Source organism: Pan troglodytes, chromosome 12 (genome assembly GCF_028858775.2).
Source record: "Pan troglodytes isolate AG18354 chromosome 12, NHGRI_mPanTro3-v2.0_pri, whole genome shotgun sequence".
Lineage (NCBI taxonomy): Eukaryota > Metazoa > Chordata > Mammalia > Primates > Hominidae > Pan > Pan troglodytes.
In genome coordinates this window covers 120,079,631-120,099,782 of record NC_072410.2, presented here as the reverse complement: position 1 = coordinate 120,099,782, position 20,152 = coordinate 120,079,631, and the positions used below count along the sequence as shown (strand labels likewise).

Below are 20,152 nucleotides of genomic sequence, written 5' to 3'. Positions count from 1 at the left end.
GCATGTCTGCACCTGGAACAGGCTGGGACACCAGCCCCACAGATGCCTAAGGCTCAGCTGCAGGTTCTCCGCGGTCACTCTCCTACCCCCCGCAGGGAGCCGCCTCCCACCTATGACTGCTCAGCCAGAGAAGGCTCTGGAACGACTCACAAGCCTCCTCACGCGTGGGGTCAGGGCCTCCCTCCAGCTGTGCTCAGGAGGGCTGCTGAGCCTGTGGCTGCTGGAACCCACACTTACCAAGTGCCCTCCATTAGCCCTTCCCATTCTTGCCTGAAAGGAACCCTGAAAAGCGGCAAAGCATCAAATTTCCCCCACTCAGTTTCCGGGAGCTCACCCCATTCTCTACAGGAGGGTGGCCAGCTTTGGGATCAGGACACCAAGAGCCACTGTCCGGAGGCTCAGTCACCTGGGCTCACCCTGAGGGTTGGCATAGGCCCAGGCCCACCTAGCCTCTGGCCCTGCAAGGCAGAGGGATCCGGAACCAGGGCAGGAATGCTTCCAGCACACTCAGGGACCCATGGGCCACCAGGGTGGGCCCCGAGTCCCCACACAATGGGCCAGGCCAGCAAGCATGGATCCACTCCAGAGGAGCAAGCATGGATCCACTCCAGAGGAGCAAGCATGGATCCACTCCAGAGGAGCAAGCATGGATCCACTCCAGAGGAGCAAGCATGGATCCACTCCAGAGGAGCAAGCATGGATCCACTCCAGAGGTTTTGGCTGTCAGCAGAGTGAGCCTTGGGAGCCACACAGGACTTGAGACCCCTTCAACCTGGAAGGCCTTGAAGAGCAGTGGGGGGCTCTCAGCCTTCCTGAGATTAACTGGGTCTCTCCTGACCTGTGAGCAGATAAAAATGAGAAATGGTCACTTCTGGCCAGCTCTGTCTATGGAAAGGACTTCTCACAAGAAAGGACTCAAAGTGACCTTTGGAATTCATTTTTCTCAAAATAAATAAAGCCAGTGAGGTCACGCAGAGGAAAAAAATTGCAGAGGGAATCTGGAAGGAGGGAAGGAGGGAGGGAGAATTCTTCCTATTCTGACCTTGAGAACACTTTTGGAAATTCAGTCATGCACCACAATCTCTCGGTCAATAATGAGCTGCGTATATGATGGTGGTCCCATACGACGATAGCACCATATTTTTGCTGTAACGTTTCTATGTTTCGACACATGAACAGTGGCCACTGCATTACAGTTGCCTGCATTATTCGGTGTGGCACCATGTTGTTCAGATTTGTGGCCTAGGAGCCATAGGCTGCACCACGTGGCCCAGGCGTGCCGTGGGCTGTCCCATCAGGGGGTGGGTAAGTGCACTCCGTGATGTCTGCACAATGAGGTGCATTTTGCAGAAGGCTTCCCCGCTGTTAGGAACCGCATGCCTACGAGCACCAGAAAAGTGTCCCTTCTAACCAGCCGTCAGGGGCCGCTGGTGATAACCACACGGAGACATCCTCCCCGACATTCCTGTGGCCAAAGAGAAACGTAGAGGACAGAGCCTACTCCCAGGGTGACTCTGTGGCACTCAGGCACGTAGGACACAGGGAGAGAGAGGCTGGAATGTCCCTAGCAGAGGCCTGAATTGGAGGTGACACAGTCCTTCCCACAAGCACCTTGCTGCTTCCAACAAGCCTGTGCCCCTCCACACACAGGGAACCCAGGTCAAACCTGCTAACGCGATACCACGTCCCATCCCAAGAGGCACTTCGGACCCTGCAAGGCTGCCAGGCAGCCCTAGCTGCCCCCCACGGTGCAGGCTGAGCCAGGCAGTCCTCTCCCTGATGGCCAGCTAGGGGTGGTTCCATGGTGGCCTGGTTCCCAGGCTGCCTCCGCTCCTCTCCTAGGGGACACTGCGGCCCTCTTCTCCCCACAGATACAGGAGGGGCCTATAGAGGGGCTGCCTGGGAGGGTCCCAAAGGCTTCCCTGGAGAACAAGCGTCTGTCACAGAAAGGAGCCACAGCGGGTGGGGAGGGCGGAACAATGAGCTTGCTCCCATGGGGTCCTGGGAGCTGTGCCAAAGACCCCGCAGGTGGCCAGGCCTGGGCAGCAGCTGCCATGGGCACCGGGCATGACCTTCCCTGGAGGGAACCTCGGTGGGCACAGCTCCAGCTCCCCAAGTCTAATGGACGTCTGCACAGCCCGCCTTGAATTCCTGAGACCCCTCACACCTAAGGCATCTGGATCAAATTTCTCCACATCTCTCCAGTCTTGCCATCCCAGTAAGGGACACCCCACCTCACCAGGTTCTCAGGTCAGAACTGGAGGGCAGCCCCTGTCCCCTCCTTCCCCACACCCATGAGTCCCAGGAACTGCGAGAAGATCAGATCCCGTGAGGGAGGTCTCCCCAGTCTGCAGCTGCCCCATGGGTGTTGTGAGCTGGCCCCGAAGCGCCACGGAGTCCCTCAGTCAATTCCTGGCATATGAGCAGGAAAAGGGAGCACAGAGGAGGAGATGCGGGGGAGCCATTGCAAGGGCAGCCTCTAAAGCCTTTCTCGGTTGGGGTCCCTGATGTCACGATGAGTCGCTGGTGCCATTGGATAACAAGGGTTCCATGCTCAAAGACCGCCCCTCCAGGCCTGGTGGAATCAGCAGTCATGGCTGACTGCCCTGCGCAGTGAAGGGTGGGACCCACTGCCCAGCCACCCAGCATGGAGTGGGGCACTCTGCACACCTCCCGGCAACCTCCGGATGGTGTCACTACATGGCTGGCCCGCTGCCACCAGGCCCTGCCCTTTGAGGACTCAGTAGCTTCTAGGGTTCAGTGTTGCTCAAACTTCAGGCATGGCGGAGGTGCTCTCACAGCACCGTTAGGAAGCGGCCGCAATCATCTTAAGGCATGAGAGTGTCTGATGCTCCTGTGAGGAGACTCCTGAGTGCACACCGCCCCTTCCCCTCGCGACTGGATGCTCCCAGCTCCTCCCGGGCCTCCTGCTGAGTGGAGCTGCAACCCAAACCCAGATTCTTCTAGGAAGAAAATGATGTGATCCGTTGTTCTTGAGCTGCCATTTTCACTGTGTCCAGCCTATCTTACACTGTCCTTCCTCACCCACCACACGGCAGCCCTGGAGATGTATCAGTGCTGGAGATGTATCAGTGATGGTTTCAATGAACTTCTTGAATTCCTTCCTCCAAATGGTCTTTTTTCTAAGAAAGCCAGGGTGGTGCAGAGGAGGCAGTGTTTCCTCGCTGACATGTTAGCAGGACAGGAAGTGCTCATTGACTTAAAATACTTCCCATCTGGGAGCAAAAATCCACCCATAGCAAGCCCTCTGTTGAATTAAGGTTTTTGTTTTTCCTCCAAACCACTCCTTTACCAGTAAGAACAGGCCAGGGCAGCACAGGACGTATGGATCCCACCTGCAGCCACCACGGTGGAGGCAGCCTGAGAAGAGAATGGGTCCCAGCAGGCCCTGCACATCCCAGATGGGTGCCCCCCCACACCCCTGCTTACCCCCTGGGTGGACCCAATGCACTGCTGCTGAATTGCGGCCTCACTGCATGCGGCTCCCCAGTGTTTCAGCTTCACAGCTCCATGCTGCGTTCTGAGCTCCCTGCAGGGAGGGACCTGGTTTCCCTCACAACTCCTCCCCCCGACCCCGTTTCCCTCCATTGTGATTAAGGACAAGGGATCCCCATGCAGCCTGGACACCAGGACCAGCAGAAACCTGTGAGTGCCCAGGTCCTGTTGCCATGTCTGTGTGACCTGTGCTAATAAAGAGCAACTTGTGATCGGTGCCCCTTGGGATACCCACGGGATGCCCCACACCCTCAGGGAGGCCACAGACCCCGCGGGGGTTCCTAAGCTCCGATGTCCAAGTGCTGACCAAGCCCAGCTCCTCTCCTGGGCTCCTCCTAGGCCCTCCTCCGGGAATGTCATTCCATCTCCTGCAGGGCCCAGGCCTCCCCCGGGCCAGGCTCCCACTCGACACCAGCCCCTGCTCCCCAAGACAGACCCCTAGACTGCACGGTCTCACCAGATGAGGTTTCTCGTTGGAACCCTGGGGTCCGGCTCTGCTGCTGCTGAGGCACCGTGCTTCTTCCTGGACCCTCAGGCAGAGGACAGTTCCCTGGTTGATGGCTTAGCTGCATACAGGACCTGATGCAAGTCCACTCTTGCTCTGAGCCTCAGTTTCCCCATGGGGGCGAGCACTGCTCTAGCAGGAATCAGGTGAGGACTAAAGGGGAAATGAGGAGCGCAGGACACTGTCCCTGGGCTGTGGGAGTACTGGATTCCTTGGCCTCGTGACCCGCCTGGCCGGGTCTCCCGGGAGCTCCAGCATCCAGACTCACCCCTGCAAGTCCCACGCCAGTCCCACCACCCATGCCAGGCTGTCCATGAGCTGAGGCCCCACTTGCCAGGATGTGGCCCTCTCCGGCCTCCAACAGGCTCTGCCTGGCTCACTCTGTGCCCTCCGCCCCTCCTCACCTGTGCCTGTCCTTCCAGCCCTGCCCGGTGGGTTCGTCCAGGCTCTCTGCAACCCAGGCTGTGCGTCTCTTCTTTTGGCTGCTTGGGGTCTGCCTCCCTCCCCTAGAAGCCATTCTTTCCTCCATCCCTCTCCTCCCAGCGTCCTTCACCCCCATGCTGGATGGACACCTCCACTACAAGATGGTCCTGGATGCAGGCGTCACCTGCTCACGCCTCTGTCTTCTCCTCCCTCAGTGCCACCTCTGCAGGGCATATGACTCCTCCTCTTGAGGGCTCTGAGCTCCCTACACCATATGACAGGAGAACCGTGATAAACAGATGTTTGTGGAATGGATGAATGGGAAAAATATTGTAATGGTGGAAACTTCCAATCTCTGGGAAGGGTGATGGGGTGGTATATTGGGTTTATTACGATCTTACCACATAGGCAGGTGACATTAAGGCCAATATGGAGGGCTGACCCTGGGGTCCTGGGCCTCCTCCAGATCCACATGTGGGAGGATTGGGAGGCACCCGTCTGTCCCAAGCAGGGTTCCCAGGTGTGGCTGCACATGGCATCACCAGGACAGCGTTACCCATGACCTTGCTGGGTGCTGCCACGACGCCCCCAAGGGCTCAGGACTGACTGTCACCTGGACAAGGGGACCGGGAGCTCTGCAGGGCCCAATACACAGTCAGACTCAAGAGCTACTGCCCCAAGGTGACCTCACCCAGGGTGTTCCCTGGCCATGACAGCAGACCCTGCGCCCCTCCCTTGGGGTCAGTTCTTCCTCCAGGTACCCCTCCCCCTCCAGGCCCCCTTTCCCTCCAGGTCCCTCCCCACCTCCAGAACCTCCCTCCCCTCCACACCTCCCCTCCCACTCCAGGCCCCTTTCCCTCCAGGTCCCTCCCCACCTCCAGAAACTCCCTCCTGCTCCACACCTCCCCTCCCACTCCAGGCCCCTTTCCCTCCAGGTCCCTCCCCACCTCCAGAACCTCCCTCCCCTCCACACCTCCCCCCCATCCAGGCCCCTTTCCCTCCAGGTCCCTCCCCACCTCCAGAACCTCCCTCCCCTCCACACCTCCCCTCCCACTCCAGGCCCCTTTCCCTCCAGGTCCCTCCCCACCTCCAGAACCTCCCTCCCCTCCACACCTCCCCTCCCACTCCAGGCCCCTTTCCCTCCAGGTCCCTCCCCACCTCCAGAAACTCCCTCCTGCTCCACACCTCCCCTCCCACTCCAGGCCCCTTTCCCTCCAGGTCCCTCCCCACCTCCAGAACCTCCCTCCCCTCCACACCTCCCCCCCATCCAGGCCCCTTTCCCTCCAGGTCCCTCCCCACCTCCAGAACACCCCTCCCCTCCACACCTCTCCCCCCATCCAGGCCCCTTTCCCTCCAGGTCCCTCCCCACCTCCAGAACACCCCTCCCCTCCACACCTCTCCCCCCATCCAGGCCCCTTTCCCTCCAGGTCCCTCCCCACCTCCAGAACACCCCTCCCCTCCACACCTCTCCCCCCATCCAGGCCCCTTTCCCTCCAGGTCCCTCCCCACCTCCAGAACACCCCTCCCCTCCACACCTCCCCTCCCACTCCAGGCCCCTTTCCCTCCAGGTCCCTCCCCACCTCCAGAACACCCCTCCCCTCCACACCTCCCCTCCCACTCCAGGCCCCTTTCCCTCCAGGTCCCTCCCCACCTCCAGAACACCCCTCCCCTCCACACCTCCCCTCCCACTCCAGGCCCCTTTCCCTCCAGGTCCCTCCCCACCTCCAGAACACCCCTCCCCTCCACACCTCCCCTCCCACTCCAGGCCCCTTTCCCTCCAGGTCCCTCCCCACCTCCAGAACACCCCTCCCCTCCACACCTCCCCTCCCACTCCAGGCCCCTTTCCCTCCAGGTCCCTCCCCACCTCCAGAACACCCCTCCCCTCCACACCTCTCCCCCCATCCAGGCCCCTTTCCCTCCAGGTCCCTCCCCACCTCCAGAACACCCCTCCCCTCCACACCTCCCCTCCCACTCCAGGCCCCTTTCCCTCCAGGTCCCTCCCCACCTCCAGAACACCCCTCCCCTCCACACCTCCCCTCCCACTCCAGGCCCCTTTCCCTCCAGGTCCCTCCCCACCTCCAGAACACCCCTCCCCTCCACACCTCTCCCCCCATCCAGGCCCCTTTCCCTCCAGGTCCCTCCCCACCTCCAGAACACCCCTCCCCTCCACACCTCCCCTCCCACTCCAGGCCCCTTTCCCTCCAGGTCCCTCCCCACCTCCAGAACACCCCTCCCCTCCACACCTCCCCTCCCACTCCAGGCCCCTTTCCCTCCAGGTCCCTCCCCACCTCCAGAACACCCCTCCCCTCCACACCTCCCCTCCCACTCCAGGCCCCTTTCCCTCCAGGTCCCTCCCCACCTCCAGAACCTCCCTCCCCTCCACACCTCTCCCCCCATCCAGGCCCCTTTCCCTCCAGGTCCCTCCCCACCTCCAGAACCTCCCTCCCCTCCACACCTCTCCCCCCATCCAGGCCCCTTTCCCTCCAGGTCCCTCCCCACCTCCAGAACACCCCTCCCCTCCACACCTCCCCTCCCACTCCAGGCCCCTTTCCCTCCAGGTCCCTCCCCACCTCCAGAACACCCCTCCCCTCCACACCTCCCCTCCCACTCCAGGCCCCTTTCCCTCCAGGTCCCTCCCCACCTCCAGAACACCCCTCCCCTCCACACCTCCCCTCCCACTCCAGGCCCCTTTCCCTCCAGGTCCCTCCCCACCTCCAGAACCTCCCTCCCCTCCACACCTCTCCCCCCATCCAGGCCCCTTTCCCTCCAGGTCCCTCCCCACCTCCAGAACCTCCCTCCCCTCCACACCTCTCCCCCCATCCAGGCCCCTTTCCCTCCAGGTCCCTCCCCACCTCCAGAACCTCCCTCCCCTCCACACCTCTCCCCCCATCCAGGCCCCTTTCCCTCCAGGTCCCTCCCCACCTCCAGAACACCCCTCCCCTCCACACCTCCCCCCCATCCAGGCCCCTTTCCCTCCAGGTCCCTCCCCACCTCCAGAACCTCCCTCCCCTCCACACCTCTCCCCCCATCCAGGCCCCTTTCCCTCCAGGTCCCTCCCCACCTCCAGAACACCCCTCCCCTCCACACCTCCCCCCCATCCAGGCCCCTTTCCCTCCAGGTCCCTCCCCACCTCCAGAACACCCCTCCCCTACAGTTCTCCTCTCTCCATCCAGGTCCCCTTTCTCTCCAGGTCCCCCTCCAGTTATGTCCCCCATCCTCCTATACTCCCCTCCCCTATTTACACTATCCCTACACCTCCTTCCTCCTAGTCCCTCAGCTCCTAAGCCCCCTCTATATGCAGAGAAACCCCTACCTCGACTCACTGCCCCCACCACCATGGGAAAGAAGCTGGAAAAATGGCTGTAGTCAGGGGCCATGCAGAGCTGGAGGGAACACCAAGCGCGAGCCTGCAGGCCGATGGCGAGCGGTCAGGGTGGCGATGAAGGTGACGGCATCCTTTCAGCCTGGCTTCTGCCTCCGCCCCTCAGGGCACCCCAGTTTCTCAGATCCACTCTGACAATGAATCCACGCCTTCCGGTCTTGGCTCCCAGCCACGTCCATGACACTGGGAATACAGCGCTCTAATTAACGGCCCTCATTAATCAGGGCTCAAACCGGGCGGAACTCAGATCCGGCCCGGAAGGGAGATGAGTGCTGGCTGCCCCAACAAAGGCCAGCTTCTGTCTCCGCCAAGCATCCCCGCTGAGCACCGGACCCTGGGCCGGCTGAGACCTGGGACCTGATCGGAAGGCACAGGAGACACAGACCCAGGCCTGGGAGAAGCCGTGGAACCAGCACTCTAGGAAGGCTGGAAGGCTGCAGAATGTCATTATTTTCTGTGTGCTTCATTGCCCAGAACCTCTCAGCAGTGATCCCACAGCCAACAGAATAAAACCCATGCTCCCAGCTAAATATGGAAAGCCTTGTGATCTGACCCAGGGTAACCCAAGCCCTCCTCCCATCCCTGGCAGCTCCACAAACTGTCTGGTGACAAGCCCAGATAGGCACTCTTGCCTGCCTGTGGGCGTCTCGTGATGTGCCTACAAGGCCAGCTGCACCTCCCCCCGCCGGCCACATGTGACCCAGCCAGACCCGGTCATTCCAGAGGACACCACCCTGTGGCCGCTGCTCTAGAAAGGGCAGTGGCTCTGGGCACAGGCTGCCCGGCAGGTCTTCCCTCCTCTGCCCAGGTCAGGTACAGATTTTGCAGATTCAACCTTGTCCTTTGGAATTTGACTTCAGCCAGGCACAGAGGCATCCCCTGCTCCACGCAGCTCTGCACTGGGCCTCTGGCTCATGGGCCCTCCTCACCAGCACCCACTCCCCGCCCCGATCCTCACTGCACAGCACCCATGCGCCCTCCGATGCTCTGCTAGGCCAAGGCTTCTTTGTGCTCCTGGCGTCTGAGCACTTTCTCCATGGACTTGCACAGCAATGTATTAGAGCATCAGTATAGTGCATCTCACAGTCTGCCAGTTACTATTGTTATTCAAAACAATCCTTTATCTCTCCCAGATTTTAACTACCTTGAAGACAGGGCTTTAATGAGTCCCACTCACTCCACCAGTGTTCAGCACCATCTCCATAACAAACAGATACAGGTAAAATGTATCAGAAATGTCCTTATTTTTAAATAAGAAGTCAAGGATTGGATTTAGGACTACAGGACCCCATGCTCTGACTTATTTTTAGATTTTAGAAGAAAGGAGACACTTTTTTTTTTTTTTTTTTTTTTTTGAGACAGAGTCTCTTCTGTTACCCAGGCTGGAGATTCTCCTGCCTCAGCCTGAGACTACAGGCATGCGCCACCACACCCAGCTAATTTTGTATGTTTAGTAAAGGCAGGGTTTCACCATGTTGCACAGGCTGGTCTTGAACTCCTGACCTCAAGTGATCCACTGGTCTCGGCCTCCTAAAATGCTGAGATTCTAGGTATGAGCCACTGCACCTGGCCACACTTTTCAAGATAATTTGCCCTCACCTTAGCATCTGAATGCATCCATAACAGGTAAATCTTATAGGTAACCAAAGATATGACAGAATTATCCTTTTGACTTTGTTATCTTACAGATCATTTTCAAAGGCATGGTGATTGTTCCAAGCCAGCACAGCCAGGACATCTGTTGACAAAGGCACCTGACGTGGGGTGGAGCCCCTGTTCCAAAGGTCCCAGGCCTTGGGTGAAGCAGACAGTGGGATTCATTCAGCTCCCAAGGTTGCCACTGGGACAAAATTAATTTGGGCCTCAATATTAATTCATGCTCACCTGATGTATCTCTTTCTCCTACAAGCAGAGCACAGCCTACCATGCAGGGCAGTGAAGCTGCCCCTTATTTCCAGATGACGGGGCACTCGCTCTATCTCCAGCGGACATGGATTTACCCAACAGCATCAGCTGAACCTGCACGGAGCATGACAAAATGCAGGTAGCATGCAGCTCTTCACAGGATGGTTTCAACTGTGGAATCACGGAAAAGCATGAAACGTGCAGTCAGCTATCCATGTTGAGTCCTGATGAAACGTGCAGTCAGCTCTCCATGTTGAGTCCTGGCTCCATCATTTGATTAGTTGAAAGACCTTGGTGGCAACTGAATCTCTTTGAATCTCACTTTCCCTATCTGTAAATTGGATTTAAAGACACCCATCCTACTTATGCCAGACTTGCTTCAAATGTCAAGATGACAATAGAGAAAGCGCAAAGAAGCCTCCCTCTGCAGTAAAGAGAAAATATCTACCCAAAGACCAGGCAGCATGTCACGGGTTCTCGGGAATGCCAGTCTCTTCTCCCACCTCATTCCCATGGAAACCTGTGTGAGGCTGGTTGCAGGCAGGAAAAGGAGGACAGTGGAGCCTCAGACCTGACAGAGTCCCTGGGTGAACGCAGGGCTGGGAAGATGTAAGAAGCCAGTTACCTCCAGAAGGCACGGCTCCTGGTAGGCTGACTGCTAAACTGGAAACAAGACTTCTGTGGGCAGAAGGGACAACTGGGAACCAAGAGAGCAGCATCCCGAGTCACAGAAAGAAACAAAGGAGTTGCAGGCACAGCGAGGACCAGGCAGGCGTCTTCTGGACGGTGCCAGCCCTGCCTCTGCCATAGCCCTGCCCACAACAAGCGTCCCTGCCCCTGGCAAGTATCCCTTCTCCACGGCAAGTGTCCCCACCCTATGCCATCTCACCAGAGCCAGATGACTCCCAGCAAAGGCTGCAGCGATGGGAGAGTCCAGGTACTGCACCTGCCATCATTAGTCTCTGCTTCCACGAGATGGTCCAGGAGGCCTCCCCTCCATGCCTATTTTTATGCTAATTCCAGGGTAATTGGCTTATGGTTGTCCCCACATCAAAAATAAAAACACCCTGAGCTGTTGGTCTACTCTAAGCTCTGGGGCTACTACTTCTTTAATTGGGAAGAATGGGCGTTTTGCTTTTTTTTTTTTTAAGCTCCAAATGGTTGTTTTAATCCCCCAATCACTGGCTCAGGTATTCTCTAAACTTTATTTGCTGCCTCCAGCCAAACTTAGACCAGGGCTCTGAGTCAGAAATCTAGTCGACAATCTCTGTTTCCTTTATCCTGGCCCTCCTGTGACACAATAGAAATATATTTGGTCTTTGTCCCTGGTTCCTAGCATGGGGCTCCTAAGCGCTTTGAATTTTCTGAATGGTAGGAGTGACTTTGGTTATTCACAGAGAACCCCCTCTGACATACATGAGTTTAGGCTAATGTGGTGACGCACTGTGAGGGGGCTTGGAGGGCTTCAGGAAGGGGGCTGATCACCAGACAAACAAGCATGTGCCCGATGAGAGGGTTAGAACTTTCACCCCAGCCCCATCCTCCCTGAAGGGAAGAAACACTACGGGTTGAGCTCCATCACCAACGGCCAATGATTGAATCCACCGTGTCTCAGCAATGAAACTCCATCTAAAAATACCGAAACAAGGAGGCTTGAGGGGCTTCTGGGTTGTTGAACGCAGGCAGACGCAGGGGCATCGAATTAGTCTGTTTTCACACTGCTGATAAAGACATACCTGAGACTGGGTAATTTATAAAGAAAACGAGGTTTAACGGACTCACAGTTCCACGTGGCTGGGGAGGCCTCATAATCATAACAGAAGGCAAAAGGCACGTCTACATGGTGGCAGCAACCGAGGATGAGAGCCAAGTGAAAGGGATTTCCCCTTATAAAACCATCAGGTCTCGCGAGACTTATTCACTACCGTGAGAACAGTATGGGGAAAACCGCCCCCGTGACTCAACTATCTCCAGCTGGGTCCCTCCCACAACACGTGGGAATTATGGGAGCTACAATTCAAGATGAGATTTGGGTGGGGACACAGCCAGACCATATCAGAGGTGGAGCACCCAGTGAGGGCACGGAGCTCCTGCCCCCTCCCCAGACCTTGCCTCATGCGCTTCTCATCTGGCCGTTCATTCCTGTCCTTTTGAATAAACCAGTAATCGTAAGCATAAAGCTTTCCTGAGTTCTGTGACTTGCTCTCGAAAATTATCAAACTTGAGGAGGGTCGTAGGAATCCTCAAATATACAGCTGCTTGATCAGAAGTGCAGGTGGTCCCCAGGACTTGGAGCTGGCATCTGGAGTGAGAGCATTCTTGTGTGTCTGAGCCCCTAAGCCCGTGGGTTCAGCATTAACTCCAAGTGGTTATAGCCTCAGAATTCACTGAATCACTGGACACATGACTTGCATCAGAGCATCACTGCTGGAAAATGGGCCTCCACGTCTGCTTCAGAGCCACGCCTCACCCACCCAGCCATTAGCACCTCCCCAGCGCCACCCAGGAAAGGCCCTCCTCATCCTCCTGCTAACGGAGCGCCACACCACGCCACTGCCCTACTGGACTTACCCACATTCCTCTGCTTACAACAGTTTAGTGAGTCCCCATTACCTGAAACATGGCTGTCAGAAAAACACTCTTTATAATTAACTGTGGGGCAGATTTTACCGCTCTCACCCGGGGAGAATACAAGTGGAATGCTTTGTCACTTGACTGAGCAGGTCTCAGCTACCATAGGCTGTCTGGGGAAATGGAGGCTTCCATTCCACTCCCCATGCATGGCCAAACCACTGAAACCTTCCAGAAAGGCTCAAGTCACCATATGCTGAGATTTCCCATGATAAAATCCAAACCACGCGTATTGCATACGTGTGCAGGGGGAAATGGCATGGAAAACCATTGGAGAATGTGCCCTGAGCCTGCCTGCCTTGTCCCAGTGCATCCCAGCCTGGCAGGACGAGGGGAACGCATTGCTGAAATCATCCATCCTTCTCAAAGCTTGCTTTTGTTTCCCTTTTATTGTTCTTTGATGTCTTAAAAACAAGAACGAAAAAGACATCTCAAATGGAGAGGATCAGTTTCTCTTTTTTACTATAACCCTTACTGCTTCATATTGGACTAATATAGCCAAAATTAAAGCTGCATCTAAGCCTTTTAAGACCTTGGGGTACATGACAGCACCAAAATTTGGTGACAATTCTGGAAAGAACAACTCAAGTTGTTTTCCCCCAACACTTTGGCATTCCTCCAAGACATGATAGGGTGGATGGGGCTGGGGTGGGCAACCTTGCCCAGAAGTCCCCTGTGCTCGGGCTCTGGCCCCTGTCCAGCCTTGGTTCTCAGCTCCTTTGCCTTGGTCCCCTGGGACTCCTTCCCTGGCCATTCAGGCAGAGCTCATCCCAGCCTCTATGCCCCTCTGCTCTTCCTTGTGTTATATATTTAGGCCAACGCTCGTCAAATATGCCATTTATCTTTTTAATTGCAAGTTTTCACTCTTGGCTGTAGCTCCTTGAGGACAGAGACCACATTCTATTTATGTTAACAACAATAAACTTTAACTGGCTTTACCCTAAGTGAGATTTACCACTAAGCTTTTAATATGTATTCTCATTGAAACCTCACAGCCATCCTTATTTTACAGCTGAAGGGCCTAAGAAAGAATCCTTCCCAGGGGCAAACAGCCAGAAAGTGACTCAGCCAGAGCTTGAACTCAGGCACAATCTTGACCCTGGCAGCAGCAAGTGGAGCACCTGGCCTTGGTGCTGAATGACCATAGAGCAATGATGACCAAAATGCTGACGGCATTGGCACTCCATCATCACAGCTAATGTCTGAGAAGAGAGCTTTCTCACACACGTGGGCTGTTCGGCTCAGGCAATGTCATCATATATTATATTCTCAAATGGGACTTGTGGCATATTCACAAGTATCTTAGAGGTGATGACTAATGCAGGTCCAACCCTTGCAGCAAGCCTGGACATAGAGTAAGAGGTACCCAGAGAGCTGATCCCCAGACAGTGTATGGAATAGAAAGAGCTTGGGATTTGGAGTGAAGACAGGCAAATGATAAAATAGAATTTAAAATCTGGCTCCGGAGGCCACAGAACAAACCATGCCTGCATTTCTGAGTAATGAAGAAGTGGTCATCCTCAATTAGGTTGATTCAACAAGCTTTCTTTAGTTACAAATGTGTAGGGGAAGTGGTGGAGGGGGATGCAGGCAAAGAATGACCACTTGTGATTTTTAAAGTTACTTTTTCATTGGCTTATTTTTTCATGCAAGCAAAATTACCTGTGTATGAAGTCAAGATGCATGGACCAGTCATGATTGCATGGAAGTTATACTGCATGGAAGCCATAATACCTGAATATTATGACACACAGACCACTCATGATGCACGGAACCCATGCTGCATGGTCATCATGATGCATCAAACAGTCACAACACATGGAAACCATACTGCATGAAAAACATGAGGCACAGTAGCCATAATGCATAGAAGTCATGAGGCATGGAGGCCATAATGCATGGAAGACATGATGAGTGGAAGCAATAATGCATGGAAGACATGACGCATGGAAGCCATCATGCATGGAAGTCAAGAGGCATGGAAGCCATAATGCATGGAAGACATGATGAGTGGAAGCAATAATGCATGGAAGACATGATGCATGGAAGCCATCATGCATGAAAGCTATGATGCATGGAAGCCATCATGCATGGAAGTCAAGAGGCATGGAAGCCATAATGCATAAAAGTCGTGATGCATGGAAGCCATAATGCATGGGCCAGTCATGATGCACAGAAGTCATCATGCATGGAGGCCATAAATGCAAAGCGGTCATGATGCATGGGCCAGCCACAATGCATGGAAATTATGATGCATGGAAGCCATGATGCGTGCGTCAGACATAACTCATAGAAGATATGATGCATGAAAGTCATGATGTATGGAGGCCATAATGCGTGAAGTCATGATGCATGGACCAGTCGATGCATGGAAGTCATGAGGAATGAATGTCATAATCTGGCCCTCCCTTTCTCTTCAGAGACACCTTACTGAGTCCCAAGTCTTTCATTGATCCTGGGCCCTTATATGTTATTGTCCAACAATACTGAATGGATGAGGTCCTTCAAACACAACATGTTTTATGTCTTTTAACCTTTTCACTTTTTCTCTGCCAGAATTTCCCTGCCCTCCTTCTATTACCTGTAATCTTGTCCACTTTCCAGGTTATGCTAGAACGTCAGAGACATTCCCTGGTCTCCCCCCAGACCTATTCATTTGTCCTCCCAAAGCACCTTGAGCTTACTTCCTACCTTGTACCTACAGGACTTGGGAACAGAGTTAGCTCTTCCCCTCTGTGTCACACTGCTACAGAAGTATGAGATTCCTGAGAACAAGACACAGCCTTCATGATCTGAAAACACATGCCTGTGTCTATCACATGGCAGGAAACCTATAAACGCATCAGAATAAAATAAATAAATGATCAAACAAACTCCTTACTTACCTCCTAGGCTCATGGGTCAGGATCCAGGCACTGTGCTTAGTCTGCAATGTTTGCTAAACCCTCTTCTTTTTCCTTAATAATCATTGTTCTCTTAAACTACAAAAAGCTTTTTATCCCTCTTAAAATAGGCCTAGGTGATATCAAAGTGAACTCTGGTCTGAAAGATGCCCAGGAGACATGAATGTCACTTTGTTTCATGGTAGCTTTTTCTGAGAAAGAACATAGAAAAACTGGGCTCTGAGAATATCCAAGCATGCCCCCATTGGGGTATCCAGGTTTTGCTCCAGGAAGCATTGCAGGGGAAAAAAGGCATAAGAAAGACAGGGAGATGGGCAGGCTTTGAAGACCAGAATTATAAGCTCCAAGTGTGCATTTAAAGCTGAGTGAGGTGAGGCATATAAATGGAAACTAATTAATCTGAAGGAGTGATGTTCTGGTGGATATTCGAGTTTGCCTGGATGCCATCTGGCCAAATGCTCACAAAAGAGCTAACTGTAAACAGAGAAACCCAGAAAAGCATCTTGGAGATGGGAAGCTGCCTGTGAGCACCGCCAACCAGGCCAGGACAGCCCAGAGCCTGCTGCTCCTGAGGCCTCACCCCCGGCTTGCCTTCAGCTACAAAGTAAAGTGCAGGGAATGGACCAGGAGACCTGGGGTCAGAGATCTGAGTTCAAGTCCTGGTGGGGCGCCTGCTGACAAGGTGACCTGGAGAAAGTCACACAGCCTCACTGAAGCTCCATCTTCTTCTTTGTCATCCACCACACAGAAACATTGTGAATTGCAGCCCCCTCTGTGACAGTGCTTGGAAGATTGCAAAGGGCTCTGCAAGCAGGAGCTACCATTATGTGAATCAAGTCCCTGCAAGAGTTCAGAAATGTTGCTGGTAAGAAAGCCATGTCTTCCAGCTCCAAAATCATTTACTCCTTGGTTCATGGACTCAGGCATCTGGTCATCTAATATTGAATGAGGATGTAAAGTGCTGAGAGCAATGTGTGAAAACAGTGCCACTCAGGCCCACTGCTACTCTCCAGTGTGGGAGGAGGCAGCAGAGGCCACATGGAGACTGTGGACTTTGGGGCTGAGCAGGCCCCTGAGTGAACCACCTCTGCTGTTGCATGATGATTCCTGAAAAGGGGGAATCTCACCTGACCTTGCAGGTGCCCCATGCTCAACACAGCACCTGATACAACACAGGGACCCTGAGGCCATGACATGCTGATCCTCCTGCCCTTCTTGTCTTAGGCCCTGGTAGCCAATGATCATCCAGAAAAACCCTGGGAAACACAGCATCAGCAGTGGATCTGGAGACCGAGCGCTGAGAAGGCTCAATGACAAAAGCCTATGGAAACCACAAAGGTCTATATTTGGCGTCATGAGACAGAGGACAAACAGGGAGAAGAAATGGTTGTCGGAGACTCAGCACCCCTGCCATGGTCTGACGGGACCGTCATGACCCCTAGACACCAGAATCACTGAAGGCTATATAGGCCTGTATTAGTCTGTTCTCACACTGCTAATAAAGATTAATTATAATAATAATTAATAATAGTTTATAAAGAAAAAGAGGTCGAATGAACTCACAGTTCCAAATGGCTGGGGCAGCCTCACAATCATGGTGGTAGGTGAAGGAGGAGCAAAGGCACATCTTACATGGCGGCAGGCAAGACAGAGCATGTGCAGGTGAAGGAGGAGCAAAGGCACATCTTACATGGTGTCAGGCAAGAGAGGGCATGTGCAGGAGAACTGCTTTTTATAAAACCATCAAATCTCATGAGAAGTATTCACTATCATGAGAACAGCACAATAAAAGCCCATCTCCACTATTCGAAGACCTCGCACCAGGTCCCTCCAATGACACGTGGGAATTATAGGAGCTACAATTCAAGATGAAATTTGGGTGGGGGGCACAGCCAGACCATATCAAGCCCTCTCTGCCACAAGCTCTGTGCTCTGTGGGCTCCGTGGTGCAACTCCTCCCTGCCCACCTCACCCCTCTGGCCTCCATGTCTTAGTCCTGGTCATGGGTTCTTCTTTTCCACGGCCTCCTTACTTTATCCTGGAATGCTGCATTTCTCACCCTAAGAGCACTGGTCCTACAAGTGCTTGTAGTTTAAACTTTCCTTCTGGCTTATGGCTTCCAGACCTAGAGATCAGCCCCAAACTCTGCCCTAACATTTAAAGCAGACTGTTCATTCCTTGTGAGTCAGTTGGATGTCCTGCAGGACTTTAAATTTACATCCAAAACCAAACTCATTACCTTCCTCCAAATTGGCTTCTCTCATTACCTTCCAGTTGTCTGAGCCCAAGCCTGGAGCCAGCACAAGCTCTGTGTCGTCCCTTCACATCCTCTTGTCCCCTCCATCCCTCACACGTTCCTTAAGTCCCACATCCAGCTGATTTTAACCCCCATGGATGTCTTGCCTCCTTTGTCTTCCTAAGCTCACCACCAATGGCCTGGTTTAGAAGCCCATCACACCCAGGCAGACTGCCTCGAGAGCCACATGGTCTTCCCACATCCAGTCCCACCTGCTTAGGTCCACTCTGCACACAGCAGCCAGGGTGGGCTGCTGACACCATAGTCTCTCCAGATCTCTTGTTGACAAAGCACCAGCTTCGTTCACATCGTGCACAGGGTGAACCATAAGCTTCCTTCCTTGGATCACAGAACCCTGGAGTGGACTGCTTTCCCTCCACTTGAGCCTCTGTTCCTGCCACGCCCACCCTGGTGCTCATTCCCTGGTCATCAGGAGCTTCAGGATCCCTGCCTCCTGCTTGCACAGGCTCCTCTTCCTTGCTCACCACCCCTGACTCCCTTCCCACACTGGCTCATCCTTCCATACTTTCACACACTGCACCTTCTCAGGTGTCACACCCTGCACCCTCCAAGACTTCACACCCTGCACTCTCCCAGCCTTCACTCCCAGCACTTCCCCAGGCTTCACACCCTGCATCCTCCCAGAGTTCACACCCTGCATCCTCCCAGCCTTCATACCCTGAACCCTCCCCTACCTTCACACACTGCACCCTCCCAGGCTTCACACCCAACGCCCTCCCCTACCTTCACACCCTGCACCATTGCAGGCTTCACACCTTGCACCCTCCCAGGCTTCACACCCTGCACCCTCCCAAGCTTCACACTGTGCATCCTCCCAGGATTCACACTCTACACCCTCCCAGGCTTCACACCCTGCACCCTCCCAGGCTTCACAATCTATACCCTCAGTCTTCATGCCCTGCATCCTCCCAGGCTTCACACTCTGAACCCTCCCAAGCTTCACACCCTGCACCTTCCCTGAGTTCACTCCCAACACCTCCCCAGGCTTCACACCCTGCACCTCCCAGGCTTCACACCCTGCATCCTTCTGAGATTCACACCCAACACCTCCCCAGGCTTCACACCCTGCACCTCCCAGGCTTCACACCCTGCACCTCCCAGGCTTCACACCCTGCATCCTTCTGAGCTTCACACCCCGCACTCTCCCAGAGTTCACACCCTGTACCCTCCAAGGCTTCACACTCTACTCCCAGGATTCATGCCCTACACCCTCCCAGGTTTCACACCCTGCACCCTCACAGGAGTCACACTCTACACCTCCCAGGCTTCACACCCTGCACCTTCCCAGAGTTCACACCCACCACCTCCTCAGGCTACACACCCTGCATCCTCCCAAATTTCACACCCGGCACCCTCACAGGCTTCACATTCTACACCCTCCCAGGATTCACGCCCTACACACTCCCAGGTTTCACTCCCTGCAACCTCACAGGATTCACACTCTACACCCTCCCAGGATTCACACCCTGCACCTTCCCAGAGTTCACACCCACCACCTCCTCAGGATTCACACACTGCATGCTTCTAGGCTTCACACTCTACACCCTCTCGGGATTCATGCCCTACACCCTCCCGGGCTTCACACCCTGCACCTTCCCAGAGTTCACACCCAACACCTCCCCAAGATTCACACCCTGCACCCTCCCAGGCTTTACACTCTACACCCTCCTGGGATTCATGCCCTACACCCTCCCAGGCTTCACACCCTGCACCCTCCCCCACCTTCACACCCTGCACTCTCCCAGGCCTCACACCCGACACCCTCCCATGTTTCACACATGCACTCTCCCAGGCTTCACACCCAGCACCTCCTCAGGCTTCATACCCTGCACCCTCCCAGACTTTACCCCCTGCACTCTCCCAGGCTTCATACCTGGCACCATCCCAGGTGTCACACCTGTACCCTTCCAGGCTTCACACCCTGCACCCTCCCAGGCTTCACACTCTGCACCCTCCCTGGCCCCAGGAAGCTTTTCCTGAATGGACCAGGGGGCCTGGTGTCCTGCCAAGCTCTCATACATCTGTGCCCATCTCCAAGGTAGAACCTGCCTAACTCACCTGTCGCCTTAGGAAACACAGGGCTCTCTTTGAGGACTGTGCTCTCTTAGGAGAGGCTGCATCAAAACCCACACCCATCTGTTTATCTTCAGTGCCTGGCAAACCGAAGAACTAATGACGAACATCCCACAAAGATTTGCTGAACTCAGCCTGGAGTAAACAAGAACTCAAAGAAGGTCAAGAACTAGAGCTGTTGCCAAATCTCAATAAGCGCAGCCCACCACAGGGCAGTCACTAACTTTGTGACATTGATTCAGAGCCTGCTATATTCCACCACATAGCTGCTACAAACCACTGCCTGCTCTGGGGGCTGTTATCACATACCTGCCTCCCCAGACTAGAAACTCTCTGAGATCAACACCTGCCTTACGTATCTCTGCACCTCCAGGCCCCTGCCCTGTGCCTGGCCTAGAGCACCCGCACGTGCATGCTCACAGAGTCACAGCCACAATGATGGGTGCGTCCCAAAGTTGCCCTTTCTCTTTGCATCTTCATGCAGACAAGAGGAGGAA

The 20,152-nt window shown here is 54.6% G+C and overlaps 2 long non-coding RNA genes across 5 annotated transcripts in view; both read right to left on the bottom strand.

Moving 5' to 3' along the window:
* LOC104004850 (uncharacterized) overlaps positions 1 to 20,152 on the bottom strand; it is a 257,894-nt gene that overhangs the window by 73,823 nt on the left and 163,919 nt on the right. The gene's annotated exons all lie outside the window — the stretch shown is intronic.
* LOC107971979 (uncharacterized) lies at positions 922 to 19,200 on the bottom strand. The gene is made up of 2 exons (XR_001714786.3): positions 7,758 to 19,200; positions 922 to 4,709 (listed from the first exon to the last, which is right to left on the bottom strand). It is a non-coding gene; the product is annotated as an uncharacterized LOC107971979 (long non-coding RNA).